The following is a 17,774-nucleotide window of genomic DNA, read 5'->3' as shown; positions in this document are numbered from 1 at the left end:
GTAGCTCCAGAAAATCCACTTCGAGTGCAGGGAGGTCAGAATCCAACAGCATCTGCAGTCCTTTTTCAGCCTCTAAATCAGATTTTTGCTCAGGTTCCTCAATTCAGCCAGAAAATACCTAAAATCACAGAAAAACACACAAAATCATAGTAAAGTCTAGAAGAGTGTTTTTTATTTAAAAACTAATAAAAACATAATAAAAACTGACTAAAATATACTAAAAACATACTAAAAATAATGCCAAAAAGCGTATAAATTATCTGCTCATCAGTATGGCTTGAACACCAAACTTGTTCTTCACTATGTGCTACATACAAGGATTCATTTAAGTGTTTGTCAAAGTTGATTTGTAGTTCCTGAACCTGCTTTATTAACTACTTTAAGAGCATATAAAACATGGGTTGCCTCCCATGAAGCGCTTCTTTAGCATCACTAGCTTGACGTTCTACCTTTGTCAGGGTGGTTGGTAATGCTTCAAATCATTCCCCCTCGTAGTGAATCTATCTCCATTGGCTTCATCACGGATCTCCACATGTTCTAGGGAGAGAATTCTGTTGATGGTGAAAACTTTAGGCAGCTGAGATGGGATGGTGGGGAGATGAGGTGGGATAGCTGGGAGATAAGCTGAGATCACTTTATCCCCTAGAGAGAAATCCTCTGTAGGGATCTTCTTGTTCCTCCATCTCCTTGGTGCCTTCTTCTTTGTTTCTTTTAATGTTGCCCTGCTCTTTGTGGCCTCTTTTTCCAAGGAAATTTTGTTGCTGGTCTCATATGACTCTGGTGGTTTTGGTTCTTCTTGGTTTTCCTTTAGCTGTGACACCTTCTGACTATTTGGCTTACCAACCAAAGGGATTTCCAGGTGTACAGTTTGTTCTCCAGTGCTTGTTTCTTCCACCCGTGCTTTGTTGTGATCTTTCCTTGGTTCCTTGTTTTCTTGATCTTCTTCTTGTGAGGGTTTGAAGACATTGAATGCGAGTTGTTCATCATGTATCCTCAGTATTAGCTCTCCTCGCTCCACATCTATAAGCGATCTGGCTGTAGCCAGAAATGGTCTTCCCAATATGATTGGATGGAGGTTACATTCTTCTATTTCCAATATGACAAAGTCTGTGGGAAGGAAGTAGTTCCCAACCTTCACCAACACATTTTCAACCACTCCCACTACTTGTTTTTGAGTTTTGTCAGCCAGCCTGATGACTACGTCTGTGGGTGTTAGCTCATTGATCTGCAGCTTTTTCATGAGGGATAATGGCATTAAGTTTATGCTTGCTCCCAGGTCACATAGTCCTTTATCAATCAGTGTGTCTCCTATAGCACAGGGGATGTGAAAACTCCCTGGATCCTTCCTTTTTGTAGGTAACTCTGGTTGAATGAGAGCACTGCACTCCTTACTCATCACTATTGTTTGCCATCCTTTGAGTGAGCTTTTCCTGGTCAGCAGCTCTTTCATACACTTAATGTATGAGGGCATTTGTTGGAGAGCCTTGATGAATGGTATGTTCACATGAAGGGATGCAAACATGTCGAGGAACTTTGAGTATATTCTCTTTTCTACACCACCCTTGAGTCTTTGGGGAAAAGGTGCATAGAGGTTTAGAATCTCCTTCTGTGTAATCTTGGTTTCTTGGTGACCCTCTTCCTGCTTCTTTGGTGAAGTATCTCCAGAGTGTTCGAAGGGTTTGTTCAGATCTTCTTCAGTCCCACTATCACTTATAGTGACCATCTTGCAGTCTTCCCATCTTACCTTCTTTGCTTCACCTCTCGGGTTTTTTTCTGTGTCACTTGGGAAGCTGTCAGTAGGTTTGGGAATCTTCTCAGAGAGATATCCGACTTGAAATTCTAGCCTCTTGATGGTGTCTCCCTGGTTTTTGATATTGGCTCGCACCTCCTCCTTGAACACCTTGTTATCTTGGATTTCCTTACATATGCCTTCAAGTAGAGTCTCAATCCTTGAGAGTCTATTTTCAGATGATGGTGAGTTGAGATTGGAGGGATGAGAAAGGCCATTTTAGTTTTGATATGGATGTTGAGAGGTGTTGTTAGGTGGGTGCTGATATGATCTCTGTGTGGAATGTTAGTGAGCTGCATTGTTGTTGGGGTTGTGACGTCTCTGATCTTGGCCTTGATCTTGTTGATTTCCCCACCCAAATTTTGGGTGGTTCCTCCAACCAGGATTATAAGTTTTAAAGTATAGATCATAGGTCTGCCTAAGTGAGTTCTCAATGTAGTTGGCTTGTTCCTGATCATCCCCTGCCTCTGCATTCACTCCTTCTTGAGCTGCTGATGAGGTAGTGATTGTTGCTACCTGGTTCCTTTCCATCTTTTGGTAAGGTCAGCCAGTTGCTTGGTGATCATCTTGTTTTGAGCCAGCAGTGCATCCACATTGTTTAGCTCTATCACTCCTCTAGTGTTGCCTCTTTCAGAAGCATAGAAGTAATCATTCTCAGCTACAGTCTCGATGACATCTATGGCTTCTTCAATGGTCTTCTTCTTGTTTAGAGACCCCCCAGATGAATGGTCTACTGCCTTCTTTCATTCATAAGAAAGACCTTCATAGAAAATGTGTAACTATACCCATTCATTGAACATATCTGGTGGGCACCTTCTTGTCAAGTCCTTAAACCTCTCCCATGCTTCATAGAGAGTTTCACCATCTTGTTGCCTGAATGTCTGTACCTCAGCTCTCAACCTGTTAATTCTCTGAGGAGGGTAAAATCTCGCCAAAAATTTGTTCACCACATCTTCTCAGGTTGTTAAACTCTCCTTTAGGAAAGATTCCAGCCATTTAGATGCTTTGTCCTTGAGTGAAAAGGGGAACAAAAGCAATCTATAGGTGTCAGGATGAACACCATTAGACTTCACAGTGTCACATATCCTCAGGAAGGTGGTTAGATGTTGATTGGGGTCTTCTTGGACACTTCCTCCGAATGAACAGTTGTTCTGAACAAGGGTGATGAGCTGTGGCTTTAGTTCAAAATTATTGGCATGTATGGTTGGTTTTTGGATGCTACTTCCATAGTTTCCTGGGTTTGGGTTTATATAAGAGCCTAAAACTCTTCTCTCTTGTCCAGCATGATGCGCTGGACCTTCTCTGCCATGGTTGTGAGCCTCTTCTTCATGATGGTTCTCTATATTCTCATCCATGTTTGGTTCAAAATACTCCTCCTCTTCTTCAGCACCAACGACTCTCTTTCCTCTTGCTTCCCTCCTTAATCTAAGGAAGATCCTCTCAGGTTCAAAATCAAAGAAAGTTGAAGCCCTGCTTCTTCTACCTGTTATACAACGAACAAAGCACAAGCAAGAAGGAGATAAATGCAAGAAGTATTCTTGTCAGAAATGCTGTTAGTGTGAGTGATGCAATATATCAAACAGTTAGTGGGTTAGTGAACTGAATTGTAACCAATAAGAGAACACCACAAACGGGTAAGGGGTAAAGGGAAGAAAATAACTAAAACTGAAAGTAAATCACTCAAATGAAATTAAATCAAACAAAAGAAAAATGCTCAATCTAGTTATCCATCAATTTAATCATTGTTGATACAAAATCAATCCCCGGTAACAGCGTCATAAACTTGATGCACGGAAACTTGTCTCTCAACAAATTTCCCTCGGCAAGTATACCGATTTGTCGTCAAGTAAAAACTCACAATAGAGTGAGGTCGAATCCCACAGGGATTGATTGGTCAAGCAACTTTAATCAGAGGAATGTTCTAGTTGAGCTATGCAAAAATTGAGTTGAGATTTGCAGAAACATAAATGGCGGGAAAGTAAATAACAGAAAGTGTAAATGCTGGAAACAAAGAACAAAATATAAATGGCGGAAAGTGAATTGCAGAAACTTAAATGGGGATTTGGGGAAATGAGCATAAAAGTAAATGGCAGAAAGTAAAGAGAATGGGTAAGATCAGAAATGGGGGATTCATTGGGCTCAGGAGATGTTGTATTCTCTGGATCAAGTTCATTCTCATCTCTTCCTCAATTAATACATTCATTGATCTCCTTGGCAATCTTAAGTGATTGAATTCCAATTCCTTGGTAATTAAATCTCTCAAATTTTGATCAATAGCCAATTCCTTGGTCTAATTGCTCATGAGAAGAGATGAAGTATGGTCACTGATTATACCACATGTATTCCCAAATCAAAGTGTTAGTAGGATTATATGTCATTATATCCATCCAAACCCCAATTTGGTCCAACATGAGAAAGCATTTCTAGCATGATCTCTTCATTCATCTTCCAAGGTTCCGAAGAGATCCAAGTATGAATAGCTTCTTTTCCAAGATAACTACCCAATTGGACGAAGATTAAAAGCTTTCTAGTAAAATCAGGAGAAAAGAAAGAAGAAGAATAATAAAAACTATTATTGATCCATCAAATTACAACAGAGCTCTCTAACCCAATGAAGGGGGTTTAGTTGTTCAGAGCTCTGGGAATGGAAAGCATAGATGAAAAGTACATTATGGAAACTAAACTAGAAATTGCAGAGAAAGTAAAATATACAGAGTGTAGTTCTCCAAAATGCCAAAAGCTCCCTTACTAGTTCAAAACTACTCATATATATACTACTCTTCTGATCTTCTAGTTGGCTCTTCAAGTCTTGGATATGGGCCTTTGGATCTTTAGTTGAAGCAGTTGCAGTCTTCAGTGGGCTTAGCTTTGCTTGCAGAAAAAGTGTGAGTTAGGCATGGGCGTTAGTTAGGATGTTTGTGGTGTTAATGTTAAGTGAAAATGTGGGTTCGAGAACGTTAGTGACGATCACCTTTTTCACTAACGTTCCAAGCCAAAAATGATCCACGTTAACTTCAACGTTAGTGGCACTACCGTGACCACTAACATTGCCTCTTGGTCCTTCGCAAACGTTATTGGCATTCACCTTTTCCAATAACGTTGCTTATTGCCCCTTTTCCCCATGTTAGAGTTCACGTTAGTATAACTAACGTGACCCTTAACATGGGCATGCCTAAGCTTCGAGAGCGTTAGTGACACTTACCTTTGTCACTAACACTCCAAACGCCCCTCCTTCCCACGTTAGAGTTCACGTTAATTAGATTAACGTGACCATTAACGTGGTGGTGATTGCCATCTCCAACGTTAGTGACAAAGGTGAGTGTCACTAATGTTGGCCCATCAATTCTTCTTCCACGTTAGCTTCCACGTTAATGTAATTAACGTGGCAACTAACGTGGGCAATAGTGGCTTAATCCAACATTAGTGACAAAGGTGAGTGTCACTAACGTTGGCAATTCCTTGTTCCTTCCACGTTAGAGTTCACGTTAATGTAATTAACGTGACTCTTAACGTGGCCAAGTTTGCCCCTTTTACCAACGTTAGTGGTATTCACTTTTACCACTAACATTGGAGCTTCACTTCTCCTCCATGTTAGCTTCCACGTTAATTAATTAACGTGGCAACTAACATGGGCTATAATGGCTTTCGAGGGCGTTATTGGCGATCACTTTTCTCATTAACGTTGCAAGCTATCCCCTATTCCACGTTAGTGGTCACGTTAATTAGACTAACGTGGCTACTAACGTGGTTCTTCCTTGCTTCCTTTGTCCGGAAATCAAGCAATTAAAGTGCATCAAAGCTCTATTCCAAGTCATGAGATCATGCATTATCCAAATTGCCATTCAATTCATGCATAATTCTCATGAAATCATGTAAAGTTCACAATTTTTGCTTGAATCAAGATGTAAGTGAAAGATAATTCTGGATCTTTCGTTATCGTAGCTTCTCTTCAGATTCTTCTCTTTGGCAAATACCATCTTACTGATTATTGAACTCACTACAGAACCCGAACAAAATGAGCAAGGCTCAAGTAGAGGTATATTCACTGCTGGGTACAAGAACACCAACTTACGAATCACTTTAAAAACTGCAGTAGGTGCTCATTTCATGTCAGATTTTTACTTGCTTCCACCTGTTTGATAGCCAATATTTTATTAGGAAATATAAGATATATAAATTTATCACAAATGGTCAATAATCTTATTTTCTAGGGAAAAGGGAAAGGAAGAGAGGGGGGATGCCATCTCAAGATGAAAAACTGGTAGCATTATGCATCTAATTTCAGTCATTATTTCATCAAGTGAAACTTATATTCATTTAGTTCTTGCAAAATAGGATCTGGTTTAACTTTGAGCGTTGAAGTTGGTGTTTTACACTTTAAATTTATTATATGTATAATGTGTCAGGTAAATTTATTGCTGAGGTTTTATGCTCCAAAGAATGTAACAAGAAATAGGGGACTTATGCTCAAGCTAACAAGCCTGCATCTGCTGATGATGAAGATATGGACCCCACTGTAAGTTTCATTGCAGCATTACAATGCTTTTTAATAGTGATTTGATTTTCTAAAATATTCCATATCTTTTTGGATGCAGCAATACCTCGAGAATAAGCTCAAGTACCTTGCGGATTAGAAGGCTGAAGGGATCAACCCATACCCGCACAATAGAAATGATAGTAGGGTCATTACAACATGTTTAAATTGAAGATAATTGATCCAAGTTTCATAAGTGCTAATTCAATATAGGGACTCTCTTCCCAGAAATTAAAGAGTCATTACAACATGTTTAAATTAAAGATAATTGAAATCCCTTGCTTGCTTTATTTGAATTGTTTTTTAACTGCTATGCGAGCTGTTGGTCCAACTCTTCTCACGATTTGGTAATTTCTTTTGTTGATTCAAGTTGGAAGAGTTTGCTTTCTGTAACAGATTAGCTTACAAGGAAATTGTAATTATTCAGTTTTTGGGTATGAATTAGGTGTTAAAAGATCCCTAGTAACTGGCAACATCATTTTCCATATCCTCAACAGTCTTCCCCTTTTATCTTTTTTCCACTGTTTGAGACAATTTTATTATGAATTTGTATTGTTGCCTGCCTAGTTCAGTTGTAATTTAAGCATGCTTTATTGATTGGATTTACTTGTTATTTATTTCTGATTAATCAATTAATTAATATGCAAAACTGGTGTAAAGATCTCAAGTTCTAAATATGGTGTAAATCTACCAAGAAGTTGCTTAGGATTTTGATGTAATGATAATAAATTTGGTGTAACACCAGAAAATTGCTAGCATTAGCCATTCACACGCAATCATTTTCCTTTTATAGGAAGGGATCCAGCTACATTTATTCTTTCTTTTTGGTATATATATGTGTTCTTTGTAGGTTACTTGTGAATGAAGTCTTTGTGTGATTAATGTTTAAGTTAGTTGTAATTGTTGATTATTACTAGGATTCTAACGTCATGTCAATCTCTATCATATTTTTTTATTATTTTTGAAGTTTTCATCATGTGTTTTCCATGTATGTATGTATGTGATCATAGATGAGTACATTTCATACCAAATAGACTTCAAATTCTAACCTCTTAATTCAAAACTGAAGTGATAAGATGCTGGCCGACAATCAACTAGTTAGAGTAATCGATTAATCAACTAGTGTCTATTATATTTATCTTAGAATGTCTTAATTTCAAACTGGTAAATCATCAAAACATGTTTTAATGTTATGAACAATAGGAGGCAGAAGCTTTGGTACCCTCACCACTCTCTTTTTGTTTAAAAAGATGCCTTAATTTCTCGTATACTTTAGCTTCTGATTCCATGGTGTATATGAATTTGTAGATTTGAAAAATAGACCTTGAGGCAAGAAGTTTGCAGCCGAACGTTAAGGCCGTAGTTCTTGCTAAGTTGAGGGAGTATAAATTAGATCTGAACAATATTAAAAGCGAAATTAAGAAAATTGTAGCCGGTAACTTGAATCCTTCTGCTAGGGATAAGTTGTTGGAATCAAGCATGGTATATGTTGTGACGGTATGATTCTTTTTTGGCATTGCTTTACACATGCACACACATTTCATTTTCATGTGAAAGTCACCATTATGATGCAACAATTTGGAGTTGTGTCCCTTTGAGTAAGTATGGACAAATTTAGTTATTCATAGCATCTTATGTCCTTATACATACTGAGCTTATATATCAAACTTTCATTTCTGAACACCCCTTTTCTTGGATTAGCGCTGTCAAATCTGATGCCAGCTGCTAATGTGACTATAATAGGCATCAACTGATCAAAGAGAAAGATTAATGGCATCAACCGAGAGGTTGAACAAGTCTGGTGATAAAATTGAGGATAGTAGAAGAACAATATTTGAAACAGAAGATCCTGGGGTCTCTATTCTTCAAGATTTGAATGCACACCGATAGTCTCTACTGCAAGCAAATAACACGGTAGTGTTTAACTTTCTTGAATAACTAACGATTTGTTTGCGTTTCTTTTGGTAATTAGTTATATTTTAAGAACTCTACACCCTTGAAATAAAAACTTAGGCAATATTTTGACTTTTATCTCTGGGATTTGACTCTCATGTGGCATTTGTATAGTGTGTTTCTTGTTTCTTAACTTTATTTGCGGTTAAAGATATGCTCTTCTGTCTATTGATGGTTATGTCATCTCATGCAGCTTCATGGTTATTAATCAATGAATATTCTATAGTTATAATCTCTTTTTTGCACTCATCATGATGATGTGACATGATGGGTTTTGATTCAATGCAAGGGAGAGCTTCTATTCCTCAGTGACCTCTCTTCTTACCGGCTAATTTAATTTGTATTGCGTCCACATTTATTTACTACTACTCTTATTACTATCCGGAAATAGAATTATACTCAATTTAATAAACAAAACAAGAAAAAGGAAGTGAACTTTTCTTTCTTTAGGTTGGGCTGTGTGTGGAAATGATAAAGATAAAGCAAAATGTAGTAAAAAGTTTCTTCTTAAAAGTGTGTAAAAGTGTGACCCTACTATCATTTCTGTTGTGTGACCCTACCATATTCTCAACATATTTCATTACTAGTGTCATTATTTCATAGGTAATCATTTTTGTTGGATCAAACACTTCTATTAGGCCGAAAACTATGAATTTAAAATAGTCTTTGAAGTTTTCACAGATTGATGAATCTGTAGTTTAATTTTCTTTTTTACATATGTTTTGTTAATTGCTATGAATTGGTGGTGTAGTGGACATAGGCTGCTACAATCTTGCAAAGCTCAAATATTGCTTGGGAATATGGGGTTAGTGGTCCTTTCTGGTATGCTAGTGGAGCAATAATCCAGGCATGAATCTTATGTTATATTAAATATCTCCTCTCTATGTTACTATTTTTTTTATTTTCTTCCTTTTCAAATTTCAGTCGTCCTAAATTTTGGAATTTGGAAAGTAAAGTAAGCCTGAGATTTGATATGATGCATTGAACATGAACATGTATTGTTGTTTGGAATAATAGCTAAAGAGATTAAAAGAAAGGCTCCTCATTGTAACAGAAATTCCTAAATACTCTTGTTTTAGCTTTAACAGCTACTGCAACAGCTAGTGTAAGTATTAGGACTTGTTAACTGCATTGTTAGTTTGTCATTATTTCTGGATGATAATGATATGGCTAGAAGTCAATATCTATTTGCATTGTTTGCAAATACATTTATCTAGTTATGTTCATTGTTCAGGAGTTTGAAAATAAGTCTGTATTTTATCATGTTATTTTTAATATTTTGTAGTTGTAATTAATGTGATTGGAAAATGATGGTAGTGTACTATATATATTTCTTTTTAATAATAAATGATTAGTAGTGTAATAATAATGTAGATTAATTTTTAAAAATTATATTGACTGGTTTGAAACCTCCACATAATAGCTATTATTTTTAAAATGAAAAAATCTTTTTGTGGGGGTTTTAAACCGCCACAAACATTGACCAAGAACTGCCACAAAAGTTTAATATAAAACACCTACTAAACACACACAAACCTCCCCCCCCCCCAACTGAATAGATTGTGGAGGTATTTAAAAACTCCCACAAAAGACCTTGTGGCACCTCAAATTTTGAGGGTTTTAAGAACCCACACAAACCATTTAGTAGGGTTATAAACCTCCACAAATAAGAGGAAAAACTGCCACAAATAAACAAAATCCTTGTAGTATGATATGTAATTATCTTTCAAACACATTTTATATATTTATTTAATTATGTATGAAATATATGATACAATCAATAACCTAATATCTTAATTATATTAGATCAATTGATAGTTCGTATTTGATAATTTTACATACAAATATGCTTTTAGTTTTCATATCTACTTTACAGTTTTTTTGTAACTTGAAAGTGTTAGATTATTTTCTACAAAACAAATAAAAAAAGTGACAAAAATAAGAAAACATGTGATTAGAAATATATAATTGAGCAACATCAACCAACTTCATATATGAAACATACATAATTAAGCAGCATCAACCATTCTATTTGAACAGTCAAAAATTAGTTATTAATCATTTATTTATATAAAATATGTAACTATTACGATCTAATATTCTGAGTTGGTCTAAGGTCTCTTAGCTCATACCGTATGACACGCATCCATCTCTAGAGGCAAAATTAGACCACGAGATGTCCAATCCAAATCATATCTCATGAATTTCGGCATGGATTTGGGAGAAATTCCTCTTGAATTAGATAGGTTGTCATTAGAAGGCTCAGTCTTTCGGTAAGATACTGAGATCCAAAACTTTTAAAAAAATTTTGTTATGAATTAGTTTTAATTTATTTATTTATTAAAAATTTTAATTTTAAATTTTTTATTAAAAATAATTAAATTAAATTTAGATTAACTGAATTTAAATTAAATTAAAATTTTTATCTAATTTTATAATTATTGAATAATTTTTTATATTTAAATTATAAAGTTTAGTAGTTGTAAAATAATTTAACATGATTTTATTTAAATAATTGAGATTTTAGAATTTAATACTTTAATTTTATAAATAAAAAATATTAATTATATTATCTCTAATTTTAAAATTAGAGTACTTGATTGAAAGCCAATTAGTAAATTGATAAATAACAATATTCTTAAAATAATTTTAAGGATTAAATTAGATTTCAAATTAATACTATATTCCCTAATTTTATTAAAATTACCCAACTCTAATCAACCCAAAAATTTTCAAATCAAACCTTTACCCTAAAATTCAAAACACACTCCCCTTACCCTCACAACCCTAGCTGCCACCCCCTCACCCTTCTCACTAACGTTACACATACACACATACACACACACACACACAGAAAGAAGAGAGGGAGAGCCCAAGTAAGGGAACAGAGAAGAGAAGGAGGGAGATGGCGTCGACAGGGTTGGGTGCTCCCGTTGCCGTCGTTGTCGCAGAAGGGAGAGGGAGACACGTGAGAGAAAAAGAGAAGCGCTGAGAGAGTTTTCGATGGAGAAAAAGGAGAAGTCGTTGCCATCATCATGGACTCCATCACCGCCACTGAAGCTCAGGGTTGCCGTCGTTGCTGCAAGAGGCGAGGAGAAAGAGATAGAATGCAAGCACACGGAGAGAGAAGGAGCTCGCGAGAGAGAGAAACTCATCGCCGCTGCTGCTCACCGTTCCGAACTGTTTCACTGCTGTTGTTGGGTCCTCCGTGGGAATAAATGAGGTAGAAGAGGATCTGTTCACCACTGCCACTGCTGGAGGCTGCGCCGCCGCGCCTTTGGCTGTTAGGAAACTACACTGTTGCTGTTGGAGGTTGCCGTCGGAGGTATGGATGTTGTAGGGTTAATTTACTGGGATTGCATGCGGTGAAAGTTGCGGCTATTGTTGCTGCCAGGTTAGTTCAGAAGGTACTGCTGTGTTGTCCTGCAATGTCATCCTGCTTTGTTTCTCGTGGTGAGATTATTTAGTTCTGTTTCAATTTACTGTAATACTCCATTACCAATTATGTTCTAATTTCACTTAATATCCATTCTGCGTTAGTTCCAAATCATGCCGGATACATTGTTGTTACTGCCACTGTGAGTGCTATAGTCATTGAGATTGTTCTTCATGGTGAGACTAAACTCGATTTGCCTCCTTCACCATGATACTTTATTCTAATTTCACCTAACATCTATTTCATGTTAATTCTAATTTATGTTAGCTTAGTTATTGCTATGATCCTTGATGTCGTTGTTGTTGCATAGGAAATCATCAAGGTTGTTGCCACTGCTATGAATTAAAGAAAAAACAAAAGAGGGGTTTATTGCATTTTAATTGATGCAAATTTGATTAACCGAGGTAGGGTTAAATAAATATGCTTTAAACTTTGAATACCTAACAAGTTTAGTGGATTAATGCAAATGAATGAATGCTTGTGATGTAAATAATTTTCTACTGTAGTTGAATGCATGACTGTTCGTATTATTGACTGGTTGATTTCTAAAAGTCTGGTGAAACTGATTGAATAAGTTGTGTTTGGAATTTTTCAAAATGAATGGCTAGTTATGGTGTTTGCAATAATTATGACTATACTCGACAACGACAATTTTGGATTTTGGACTAAAATTTAGAGTGCTTGACTATGCCGATTATGGCGTTGGACCGATTTTAAATGTTGTTGGCTATGGAAGTCGGTTAAGGTTGAATTGAGGGAACCCGTGAAGGATGGTAAACTCTGATTTTCAGGCAAGGTTTTCCCAGAATTTTTGTAAAAATTTGAAGAGTTTTGGAAGTCTTGGTTAAAAAAAAGAGTTTGGTTTGATTAATTTTATCAAAAGAGATATGTCTTGAATACTTTTAAAGATTTTAAAGTAATTAAAGTAATGAATTAGAGAATAAATGCTTTGGGGTTTTCAATTAGGAGTTTGAATTTTTAATTGATATAGCTTCAAATCTTGTTGAAAAATTTTAAAGCTCAAAATGGTTTTGAAATTGGTTCGGAAAATTTGGTTTAAATGATTTGGTTTAAATGAATGACGAGTTCTATGATTTTGTTAATTTTCAAAATTGGTTTATGATTTAACTTATTTTAATTTTGAATAACAATAAAAAGCAATTTATTTATTTAATTAAAGTTTTAAATAGGTAAATTACTTTATCAATCTACTGGTTCGGGTTTAGGAAGTGTGAAAGGAGAAAGTGTTAATAGAGTTAGGTAATGGAGTTGAATGAAAGAGAGATACTTGGGGAAGGATGTAGTTAAGTGTTGATTTATAAGAATTTTGAGATAACGGTTAAGGACCATGGGTGTATTGACATAGGATAAATGACGGCTTAGAAATTTCCAAAGGATTTTTCAACTCGAATGCCGCAAGTATAGCCTAAACCGACAAGTCATCCCCAATCAAAGTTTAGAAGAGTGTCACAACAATCAAATCAATTACCGGGAATAGAATCCCAAGTCGTTTTTCCTAAGAATTGTAATAGGATGCACATCATTGGTTAGGAATTTTTGGGGGTTTTGGAATTGATTGTGAAAAATTAAAGTCACTGATGACAAGTCATCTTAGCCTAGTTTCACTAGCCTTTTTCCGTTATTTTCAATTGATTTTATGCACTTTCTTGAGCCATAAGTAAGCCAATTGGGTAGAATTTCATGTTTCCCTTGATTCAATCAACCATGGATAAATTAATGCAATTTCATGAGATTTTGTGCTATAATTGTTATATATTATGAAAGAATAACAATCTCATGATTTCGAGCATAGCTTTGATGTGCTTGGTTGATTGATGATAGGTGAAAAGAGCTTTGAAGAAGGTTGAAGAAAGAAAAAATGGCAAGGAGCAAGAGAGAACAAAAAGCTTGAGCAAAAGCTTGCCTCAAACTTTAGCTCAAACTTTTGGAAGAGTTGAATTCACCCTGGATGGAGCAAAAGCTTGCGCCAACGTTTGACCTCAAGCTTTTAGGAAAACGTTGGCGCCACAACAAATACACCCTGGAGAAGAGCAAAAGCTTGCACCAACGTTTGACCTTAAGCTTTTAGGCAAACGTTGGCGCCACAACAGCCTGAAGGGACATACTTCCAACAAGAATAACTTGAGTTGTAGATGTCCAATTGAGGTGATTCCAAGTGGGTTAGAAAGCTGACATTCAGAGCTTTCCAACCATATATAATAGTCTATATTGGGCATAAAATTGACAACGTGACAAGAGGACAAAGTAGCCCCCAAGAAGCATTCAAAAGGGATCCACGTTTGGCTCAAAATTTGACCTCAAACTTTGGCTCAAACGTGGATGGCAGCAAGGAAGGCTAGCTGATATGAAAAGTTTGAGTAAAATTTTGACCTCAAACTTTTACTCAAGCTTTTCTGGTTCATGGCCCGGTTCACAAATGGGTTTCTCTCCAACTCCAAGAGCAATCAACAGAGGCTTTTGTCAACCCAATTCCATCAAGAGCAAAGGCCAAATTCAAGGCTTGAAGATCATTTGAAGAGAGTGTATAAATAGCTTAGAATTTAAGTTTTTAGAGAGCTTTTTCCATTTTAGTTTTTAAAGAGTGATTTCGGGAGAGTTTTCGGTTGAGAGTATTTGGAGGTTTTGAGTCTTGGGAAGGAGAATTGAATTCTCTTTCTCTTAGTTTCTTGTTTTAAATTTCATTTACACTTTGTTTGAATCTTGGGTGTTGGAGAATTGAAGGAATTCTGTTTCAATCTCACCCTGAGATCTCTCTGTTTTCTTTACTGCACTTTTGAGAAATCAATATTTGAATTCCTTTCTTCTACTGCTTGATCTTTACTTTTCTTGTAATTGAATTCTAAATTTGGATCTAGGAAGGCATTGAGATCTGGACTTGGTTATCTAGTCTCTTGGGTCCTGAGATCTACATCTTTCCATTTCAATTTCCTTGTTTCGTTGCTACACCAAGCTTATTGTTATTGCCATTTGAGATCCGGTTTAATTGAATCCATCTTTTACATTTTTGTTTGTTGAATCTTACTGTTCCTTGTTTAAATTCTACAAATCCACTTCCCAATTCCCTTTATAATTCAAGTAATTTACATTTTTTGTACTTTAAGATTCAGCCATTTACATTTCTTGCAATCTAAGTTTCTGCAATTTACATTACTTGTTCTTTTAGATTCAGCTTATTTACTTTCTTTGCTCTTTAATTTTCTGCAATCTACCCCTCTCCCTTTACATTTCAAGCAATTTAGTTTCTGCAATCACAAATCACTCAACCAAATCTTGATTCGCTTGACTAAATCAACCACTAAACAAAAATTGCTCAATCCTTCAATCCCTGTGGGATCGACCTCACTCACGTGAGTTATTATTACTTGATGCGACCCGGTGCACTTGCCGGTTAGATTTGTGTGTTTGGAATTCGTTTTCTGAAAATACACATCAGTCACGAGAATCTAAAAGCAATGAACAACTAACAATTAAATTGAAGTAACTAGAACTATCAATCAAACAATTAATTAACTAACAAGCATGCAATAAAAGGATAGCAATAATAATGGCATATAACCAAATGTAAGGAATCAAGCTAAGAGAGCTAAGAAATCAAAGTTAACAAGAGAAATGACAATCAATATATATAAGAAAATCTTGGCTAGGGGTAAGAATTTGAATTCCTATCCTCATTATCATCCTTAATTGTGATGGTAAATGTCTATTGCTCTTACTTAGTTATCCTCTAACAATTGAAGAAAAGTTAAGTAAGCACAATCAACTCTAGTCCACAAGTCCTAATCAAATCCCAATGAAAGACTAGATTTAGTGAAGTTCAAGCTAACTAGCAACCTTCAATTACCAATCAATACTAGATTTTAACAATTCAAGAGTCTCTAATTACTCAATCCCAAAGCCAAGAATAGAATTCTACTCCATAATCATAAGTGACATTTTCTCAAACACTTTATAAGCACTAACAAAAGACATCATAAAATTGAGAAAACAATCCAAATTAAAGCTACCCACTATCAATAATAAACAATAATAAATCAAATAAGACAAATAAAACATAAAAAACCTCAATGCATTAACTAGAAAGTAAATCCAACAAGATCCAAAATCATAAACCAAGGTAATTTGAATTACAAGATCACTAGGCAAAATTAAAGAAGAGAAACTACGATTATAGTAATAAAACTGAAATTAACAAAGGTCTAATCCATGGATTGAAGCAAAAGTGAACAAAGAACACCAAAACCCAGAGAGAAGAAGGGGTTTCTCTCTCTAGAAGTCAAAAACTCTCTAAAATCTAACTAATCGAATGTTGTGTCTAAGCCTCCTTCACCCCCCAACCTCTAATCTTTGAATTGGGCTTGAAACTAGGCCAAAGAAGCTCAAAAATCGCCCCCAGCATCTTTCCATTAATGAGGCACGTGTAGCCATTCCCGCGTATGCAGTAATGTGGTCGGCGTACACAGACGAGGTGCAAAACAAATGATGCATACGCAGCATCAAGGATGCATACGCGGCCCTGCAGTAATCCCAATCTTCATTTCTTCATGATTTCCCACTCTTGCTTTCTTCCTTTTCTACTTCTTCCAATCCATCCTTGATTTCTAAACCTGAAATCACTTAACAGACATATCAAGGTATCGAATGGAATTTAAGGGAATTAAAATTAGCATTTTTAAAGACTAAAAAGCATGTTTTTCCACTTAGGTATAATTTGGAAGGAAATCACAAAGGTATGTGAAGAGAGAACTTTTGCGTGGTCTAGAAATTCGCAGAATAAATCCTCGTTGTAGGTATAGCTTCTAAACTAACAAAAGTCCTTTCTCACAAACGTTTTGGTTGTTACAAGTAACAAACCCCTTTAAAATTGATAACCAAAGTATTGAAACCTCGGGTCGTCTTCTCAAGAAATTGCAGGGAGGTGTTCTTATTATTGGTTATGAGTTTTGTAAATTGGAGGTTTTTGAAAGTAAGGAACAAGTAATTTAAATGACAAATAAAATAAATAAATAACTATAAAATAAACTCTTGGCAAGGTATGAGAAATTGGAAGTCCTATCCTAGTTATCCTTATCAATGGTGATGAGAACTGAGTTTTAATCCCACTTAGTTAGCCTTTACTAAAGCAAAGAAAGGTCAAGTGAACCAATTAGTTTGATCCTCAGGTCCTAGTCAATTCCTAAGAAAGGGTTGGAGTTATTGAAGTTCAATTCAATTAGCAAAGAGAACAATTATCAATCACGTTGAGTTTGATAACTCATGAGTTACCAATTACTTAACGAAGGTCAAAAAGGGAAAAGTAAACTTACTCGAATAAAAATGTCTTCAGATTGGAAGCAACAGTAATATAAATAAAAGAAAGCAATCATAAACTGAAATACCTCAAATAACATTAATTAAGAGAATTATATGTAACACGGAAGAGTTTATAAATTAAATTGAGAAAATAATTAAAAAGGAACATTGAACCTGATAAAAAGAGACAATCATGAAGGCGAGAAAAATCCTAATTTCTAGTCCTAAGAGAGAGAGGAGAGAACCTCTCTCTAAAAACTACATCTAAATCATGAAAAGTGAATAACTGAATGCATGATGATGAATGGATGCATTCACCCACTTTATAGCCTCTAATTTGTGTTTTCTGGGCTGAAAACTAGGTCAAAAACAGCCCAGAAATCGCCCCCAGCGATTTCTGGTACGCACATGTCGCGGGAAAGTGACGCGGAAGCGTCGTCCACGCGTTTGCGTGGATTGCGTTTCTGCCAGGTCACGCGTCCGCGTGATCCACGCGTTCGCGTCACCTGGCTTCGGGGCTGTGATGACAAGTCATCTTAGCCTAGTTTCACTAGTCTTTTTCTTTGTTTTTATTTGGTTTTATGCACTTTCTTGCATTCTAAGTAAGTAATTTGGAATGGAAATGCATGACTTCTTTAAATCAAACAACCACTATTTAATTAATGCTAAATCATGAGGTTTAAGCTAAATTTAATTGATTTTTAATGATTTATAAACTTTGTGAATTTGGTGATATTTTGATTGGTTGTTTT

The 17,774-nt window shown here is 35.7% G+C and overlaps 1 non-coding gene across 1 annotated transcript; it reads left to right on the top strand.

Annotated features, from left to right (window-relative positions):
* The first annotated feature begins 2,584 nt into the window (after nucleotides 1-2,584).
* Nucleotides 2,585-2,691, top strand: LOC112745717 (small nucleolar RNA R71). Its single transcript, XR_003173630.1, has one exon. It is a non-coding gene; the product is annotated as a small nucleolar RNA R71 (small nucleolar RNA).
* Nucleotides 2,692-17,774: the final 15,083 nt, after the last annotated feature.

This window comes from Arachis hypogaea, chromosome 14, assembly GCF_003086295.3.
Source record: "Arachis hypogaea cultivar Tifrunner chromosome 14, arahy.Tifrunner.gnm2.J5K5, whole genome shotgun sequence".
In the NCBI taxonomy this organism is placed as follows: domain Eukaryota; kingdom Viridiplantae; phylum Streptophyta; class Magnoliopsida; order Fabales; family Fabaceae; genus Arachis; species Arachis hypogaea.
This window is presented reverse-complemented; position numbering and strand designations above follow the sequence as displayed.